The following is an 8,124-nucleotide window of genomic DNA, read 5'->3' on the forward strand; positions in this document are numbered from 1 at the left end:
ACCCTCTTGTTTTTTAGTATCACTTTCAGGATAAAATATTGCAGGGTCACTCTCTGCCCAAAGGTGCATATTTTTGGAAAGTTTGACCAAAAATGGTTCAGTCATTTTTGATTATCAGGAGAATAAAGAATCATGCTTCTGCAATCAAAGGGCTAAATTCAGGCCTGGCACCAACTACCCAAAAATTACTAAGCAATGCTATAATATGCTGAAGTCTGCCTGTGACTTCATGCACAATGCTCTGTTGTTGCGCAGAAGTAGTATTTTAAAAACAAACAAACATGGGAACAGAGGGAATGTATCTGGTAAAGCATATTAGATTAACCAACCTGCCCCATGCAATGTTCTGTCCTAGAATACTACCTTTATGAGGTCTGTAGAATATGAACATCATGGGTCCAGGGTGGAATACAGGAGCAGGGTGCAATGATTGTGTACTGGATTTCCATCCTGGATGTCTTTTTCTACTTGTGTAGATGTCAAAGAGACCACCTCCATTTGGCCCTAAATATAAGCAGAGAAAAATATGGACCAGATGGAGGCAGCATCTTTGACATATACAACAATATCTTCAAATGAATGCTAGGTTTAGGTTCTCTCCTTCCTTTCCATAGATACATGCTTTAATATTTGCACTAGTTCGGAAAACAACACAAAGGAATCTTACTGTAGCTAAATGCAGTGTCTGGTCTATAGAAACAAAGACCTGATTCTCCTCTCACTTACTCCTGATTTACACATCTGTATGTGTAAATCTATTGACATCAATAGACTTACACTGTTGTAAAACAGGTGTAAATGAGAAATCAGGTTCAGCATTAATGAATCTATGGATTGGGAGTTAGAGACTAGTTAGAAGAGCTGAACTCAAAGCCAAAGCTCAGCGAATTTCTGGGCAGAAAGAGGTTGTGTATCAAACCTGAGAAAGAAAAAGAACCACATAGAATAGTTGCTTGCCCATCTTTCATTTCTTCAAGACTATGCTTTTCACAACCTCTAGGTACATTTACATCCCTTTAAACAATACCGATTTGACTCACCTTAGTCCCTTTGTTGGGAGAGAGAGGGAAATAAGCCTGAAGCAATCATTCTGCAGCTGTAGCAATAAACATTACACTGTGATAGCCCTGAGAAAAAGCCAGGAAGAGGAAGCAGTATAAATTTTAAGAGAAAACAAATAAAAGAAAAATAATTATGACGAATACTTTCTTTTATATACTGCACTTTTGTGAAATGCTTTATTAGGTGATTATCTTTATTAGGTCACTAAGACACAGGGATGTTCAGTGGCTTGCATTAGATCATACAAGTCTGCGGCTGAGTTGGGTATTGTACCGAGGTGATATAACTTCAAGACCCATAGGACTCCCAGGTTCTCAGCTGCCCGTAGAATGTTAGGTGCAGAATTCTAGTTTGGATTGCTTTCTTCAAATACCTCTGTTTGAAATAAGTCCTACCATTTCAGATCAGGCAACTGAGTCTAGAAGTTTGTGAAAGATCTGTCACAAATGGGGATAAATCCCCATAAAATCCTCTAATCCCCATAAAAAGAAGGGTCTAGTGCAGGCCTGTTGGAATGAGGGATGGCATTATGACTGTACTAATGTGGCTTTGTATGGCCTTGCTGATCCAAATGTGAGTGTTGAAGTCTGTGCTAAGGGGATAATACTAAGCTCTGGCCTGGAACTGTACGATTGTATGAGGGAATGGAGAAGGAATTTGCAAAGATGCTCCTCAGAGGCTAATGCAACCTAATGGCTGAAATAGCCTCCATGGTCCTTTACGTGCACCCCTGCAACCAGTGAGGAAAGACAGTCACATGACAGCATTATCATCCCAAGAAGTCACCTCTGTGGGTGCGTATGCAAGGGCAGCTCTCTCTCTACCCCCAATGTGCCCTCCATTTTCAGTGATTTCAGTGAGAACTGAAAGTGTTTGGCAGCTTCCAGGATTGGGCCCCATGTGAATGGGTGATGTGGCTAGTTGGAGAAGCAAGAAGTTGGAGAACAGGAGCTAAATTAAGCATATTTCCCTGGAATCCACTATAAGTAGCAGTTGCTGTAAGTAGCAGTAATTGCCTGACTAGAGTTTTCATACACACAAGGATGTGTGTGCTGGAAAGCAAAGCTAGCCAGTAGCTGTACTGCAACCATGGATATGTCTACACAGCAGCAAGGAGTGAGCTTCCCAGTCTGGGGAGACAGGCTTACGCTAGTGCACTAAAATTAGTAGCGGGGACATTGCGGCTTGGACTCTCAAGCCCACCTGGCCCCCTAGGCTTGAGAGCCCAAGCCACAACATCCAAACTGCTATTTTAGTGCATTAGCTGGATCCTGTCTTCCCAAGCTGGGGTGCTCACTCCTTGTTGCTGTGTAGACATATTCAAAGAGTCTTGATGCCAGTGTTAGGGTGTGTACAGGTCACAGACCTAGGGTCTGGCTGTATGGACGGATTGTTGTCCATGAGATGATCCTCTGGATCTCTGGCCTCTGCTCCTTGTGCTGACCACTCCCACTGCCTGACCCCAGGTCTGGGCCCTGCCTCCTTGCAAATAGGGTGCAGTGCGAGCCTATCTAGTTAGGATCCATGCACTACCGCAAAGAAGCCCTGCTCTGCTGTCTCTTCTACTCTCTCAGGGGAGGCTCTATGGGCCCACCAGGAGATGAGGCTGAGCCAGCTTTGTGGTGTTTTATGTATTATTTACTATGTTTACTTATTAATCCACTATTTCACAATCTCTAATTAAATGCCAATGATTATGTATCAACAAGTGCCGAATGTCCTCCTGCTGTGTTCAGTGTGGATTCTGGGGCTCCCCTGGCACTTTCTACCTTCAAAGAATGTCCTTTTAATGACCTTGTAATGTGGGCAGTTGCAGTTCATTAACTCTTTGCACACTGATTGTATTTTGTCATTGTTCCAGGAAAAAAAGCTTCATTCCCAATAACTGGAAATTGTTACTGGGTTGCTTGGTAATGTGGGTTAATAAAAGTGTATTTTAGCATATATGTCATAACAAAAGGTAATTTAAACACTTCCTCAGCAATAAGGCAATTTACACCCCTCTTCTTTCGACAACTGGAAAAATACATAATCTCTAGCAAATGATGCCTTGGAAAAACAACCTATACCGCCATGCTGTGCAGCATGTGTTAATTCTATTGAACAACATTATTAAACTAACCATAAGTGTTAACATAATATTTTGCATCCTTGAATTGAGACTTAGGCTGGAGGTAGAATTCTTTTTTCCCCTTTAAATATTTACTAAGAGAACTAATCTCTGTAATACTGAGACACATACTTCTCATGCTACAATACCCATTTAAAAAAAATTCATCACCATAAACAGACATAGAAGGTTTAATAGTATCCCAAATGATAAGCCATTTACCCTGTTCCTTCATTGTTGCAGAAACATTCTTGAAGCATCCAGAAATAAAGGAAAGTTAAAAGTCTAAAATAAAATAAAATAAGAATAAGAAAAATAAACACATAAACACCCCTGTTCGAGTTTGCTGTGAATTATTCCAATGTTTGATATTTCCCTCCAAAGTGATTAGGAAAAGTTGCAGTAAAAAAATCTGATTTAAACTTGAAAGCATTACAAATGTAAAAGCTTCAAAAAGTTGCCCTGTCATCCTTAAATTTAAGAAATGGGGAATAAAATAATTATTTGAAATACATATTTCAAAGAGCTTTCCCCTTCACATGGTTTGGTTCATGAATGCACTGACTTCTTACCTGTTGGGAAAATTCAGGTCATATTTCCACTCTTCTGTTTTTAACGGATTTTCTTTTCCTTTTCAGGTGACGTATAAAGTCAGCAAACACATCTTCTTTGTGTTGAAGAAATCAGAAGTGCATCTGTCTGCTGCTAAAGCCAGATCTAAACTTTTCTTTCTTCCCTTCCTGAGCAAACTGCAGCTTCATTCAGATGTCCAATGGGGAACTGAAGCCACCTCACTGTGGAAAGGCTGCTGAGAAATAAAACAAGCTCTGGAATCTAAGAAGAAGGAAACACCAATGAGAAGAAAACGGGGAGGAGAGAGGACCAGTAGCCATGGGGATGATATTTTCTTTCCCGTTTTTTCAAGCATTATCTTGAAATCTCATTTTCAATTATCTTATCTGTTCTATAGTACAAATGTTTTCTTAAGAATCTCAGCTGGATTTCACATGGGTAAATATTTGCAGATGGCTTACTGCTTTTTCCCCAAGGGGGAATGAAAATACAGCCATACAGTAGACTGCTTAGAAGGAGAATACATGTTCTATTGAAATGACATTATTTGCCTTACTACAGTTAAGATTGATTTTTCCATTATAAATACCTTCTATTTTAGGTATTTTATACCTGTGCTGTAAAAATTTCTCAAGATCAAACCATAGCCCATTATCCAAGCTTGGGAAGAAATAGGATTCATGATCATTACTGTTGTTTTACAGTTTAAAAACATATACAATCATTTCTTTAATAAGGCTTGTATTAAATATTTATTTATTAACTATTTAGAACTGGAGGTGACAAGGAAGGAACTTGTTGGTTCAGGGAGTGGTGCAGAGACATTGAGTTTTTCATCTTTTGGTGAATTTCTTCCCCATATCCCTCTACTCCCCAAGGCCCCCATCTCCAATGCTGTGTCATCTTGGGGTTTTCAATTCTGGGGAGGTGGTGACAAGAGGGAAAATTAGTCCAGAACAAGTGGGTGTTTGTGTGTGGAAAGCCGCAGGCAGAGCAGATGAAGGTTTCTTGTTAAACTGGAGAAAAGGAAAGTAGCAGGCAAAACTTTTGGGAGAAAAGAGGGGAGCTCGATATTAAAAAATCCCCACAGAATGTGGTGATCGAAAAGCAGTAGGATTTTCAGAATGAGGGAGAAAAATGATGAGGCTGTATCTATGCTGCATTATAATGGAGAGTAATAGTTTGAGTTTTTAGCACAGATTTTGTTTTGTTATATTGCGAGGATAAATTTTCCTGAAGGATTGCTAGCATTTAGGGTTTTGATCAGGTCAGAAATGAGCTTTCTTAATGTATTTTGGAATTTCTGCATCTGGTCACAGTTAAACCCAAGAAATGGAACACCACGCAGAAATGGAACATTAAGTATAGATCATAAAAATTCTTAAGTATGTATATAAAACCAGCAACAACAAAGAAAATAAGTTGGTAAACTTTCAACAAATATTTCAATTTCATTCAATTTAAGTTTTGGACAAAGATTTTGGATAGTTCTTATCCAAATGGGTACTCCATTCTTACTAATAACTGTATCTCTGGATTTTCTTAGTCTCCTGTAGAAAGATAGAATGAAATATATGGGGGCTGATTCTAATATCACACTGGTTTTAAATTGGTGTAATTCTATCAATCTAATTGTATTGAATCTTGATGTTAACTGGTGTAAATAAGATTAATTTAAATCCCAGAGTTTTAAGGATGTAGTTGCTTGTGATCTGTTTGTGCAACTCCCAGCTGGGAGAAGTAGGCATGGCGTAAGTGGAGTATATGGCCAAGAATAGAGGGATCAAAGTCTATGGTTTTCAGCCAAATTGTGTAGTGTTTGTGTTTGTAAAATAGGTTAATGAATACCAGAATTATATTTACTTTATATGACTTTTCATGCTACTTTTAATTGCTAAATAAAAATTATGGGAAACAACATTTTGCAGCAGGTAGAGACAGGTTGATAACTTCATGGAAGGAAAGACTACATCTATATTAGGAAACAAATTTAATCTCTGTAATCTGATAACAAATAATTAACATCATATTGCAGGTTAGACATGCTAAGCAGGACTGATGTTAGATGTTGGAACTCTACCTCTAGGGGACCCCAGCTGCTCAAGGGGTGGTCTTATATCTCAGGAAATAGTAGGAATTCGGTGAGATGGGGGTTTTTAAATAAGAGGTCCCTGTCCTACGTGTAAAGAAAAAATCCCAGTCATCACTATTTGATTCTTAATCGCATTTCCACAGAAGTATTTCCGACATTAGGTCCAATCCTGGAAGCCCCATGTGCAGGACTCTGAATAAAGTCAAGAGGAGCACTGCTAACTAGACTGTAAGCTCTTTGGGGTGGGACCTATCTATTTGTTCTGTGTTTGTATGGCACCTAACACAGTGGGCTTCTGGTCAATGACCGCTTGATGCTTGCTTGGATCCAGAATATCTATTTATCTGTGGATATGATTTGTATCCTTCTACCTACCCTCCTCTGGAGTATCCCTCTCTTCATTAATGACTCCCTAGAATTGCCAGCACCCTCCTCTGCTTCTTGTGCCCCAGTTCTCCCACATCCCAACATCCTCTCTGCATGTCCTTCCCCAATATTGCTCCCATGTTCTAACTTCCTCTGAAGTTACCCTTTCCCCAGGTCTGCTCTCTAAAGCTCATGTCATATATTATACCAGCTTGGAAGTTGAAGTAACTGTGCTTCAGGGAGTGACATTATATTGGCAACCAATTAGGTTGATTAGGCGTTGCTGTAATATGATTTATAGAAGCATTTCTTTGTTCATTTACAGTCCAGGATCCCCAGTCACTACCACATCCAAGAGAGTAGGGGACGATACCTTTTTGGAGGGCCTTTGATTTTGCCAAACTATCTAAAAGTAAAACCATTCATCAGAGATTCAAGGATAATTTTCTTGTCCTATGAATACTGACTCTCTTTCACTATTTGGAGGAGTTTGGGGAATTCTGGGGGTTGCAGTTGTGCATAAATTTAAAATTCAGATGGCACCCTAAAAACCAAAGCTCTGATTCTAGCAAGGTTCAAAGCACCTTCCACTCCCAGTGGATCCACTGGGGCCCAGTGTCCTCTCTGCAGACACTAAAGAGGCCATGGCTTTTTTCATGAGAGCAAGGGGGTTTGCCCTAGGGTATTGGTAAAAATTGCATCTCCCCACATAGCTATGCAGTGTCTCCCCATCTCAGTGAAAGCTGCAATTCAATAATGTATGTATATAGTTTCTGATTCTTCATGATGAAGGGAGTTACTTTGAATTTACACCAGAGTAACTGAGATTTTGCCAGTGTCTTGTGAATGTCTATGAAAGAGCCGGAATATTTCTTACTAATGAAAACTATCATTTATAACACTTCAAGAAGACATGGGAAAATAAGCAAAAGTAGATAGAACTCTCTATGGTGGCCTTGCACCAGGGTGAGGCACATTGGTGAGCTAATGTAACTGGAAGAATGTGTGGTGATTTAGGAGAACCCAAAGGAGTTTTCCTTCCCTTTAGACCCCTCTCTTTGGGTTTTCCCATGTCAGGGAGTGATCAGCACCCGCCTCACCCCCGTTAGGTTTAATGAAATAAAAGCCACAGATCCATGGAAAAATTCATCATAAAAATCTCTGAAACTCATTAAATGAAAGTTTAAACTTTGCACCATTTTATCCCATAATTCTAGCAATCAGCTTTCCAATATTACTGATTCTTTATTCCGGTCCTGATCTCACCATTAAGTCATGCCTAGAAAGGCAACTGTTTAAAATATTTTAGCTTGAAGTTAGTTATTTATGATAGCATACTAATTTCTGAAAATTATTCAGTGACCTGAACCTCAACTAATTTCTATATCTTAATAATACCTAGCCCGGGGTGGGCAAACTACGGCGCGGGGGCCACATCCAGCCCTTCAGACGTTTTAATCCGGCCCTTGAGCTCCCGCTGGGGAGCAGAGTCTGGGGCTTGCCCAACTCCATGTGTGCCATGGCTCTGCATGTCTCCTGGAAGCAGAGGCATGTCCCCACTCCGGCTCTTATGCGTAGGGGCAGCCAGGGGCTCCACACGTTGCTCCCGCCCCAAGTGCCGCCCCTACAGCTCCCCTTGGCTAGGAAACGTGGCCAATGGGAACTGCAGGGGCAGCACCTGTGGAGGGGGCAGCATGCAGAGCTGCCTGGTCGTGTCTCTGCATAGGAGCCAGAGTGGGGACATGCTGATGCTTCCAGGAGCTGCTTGAGGTAAGCGCTGCCCGGCGCTCCCGCCTCTGGCCCCCTCCCATGCCCCAGCCCTGATTCTCCCTCCCACCCTCTGAACCCCTCGGTCCCAGCACAGAGTACTCTCCTGCACCCCCAACCCCTCATCCCCAGCCCCACCCCAGAGCCCACACCC

Source organism: Eretmochelys imbricata, chromosome 8, assembly GCF_965152235.1.
Source record: "Eretmochelys imbricata isolate rEreImb1 chromosome 8, rEreImb1.hap1, whole genome shotgun sequence".
In the NCBI taxonomy this organism is placed as follows: Eukaryota; Metazoa; Chordata; order Testudines; family Cheloniidae; genus Eretmochelys; species Eretmochelys imbricata.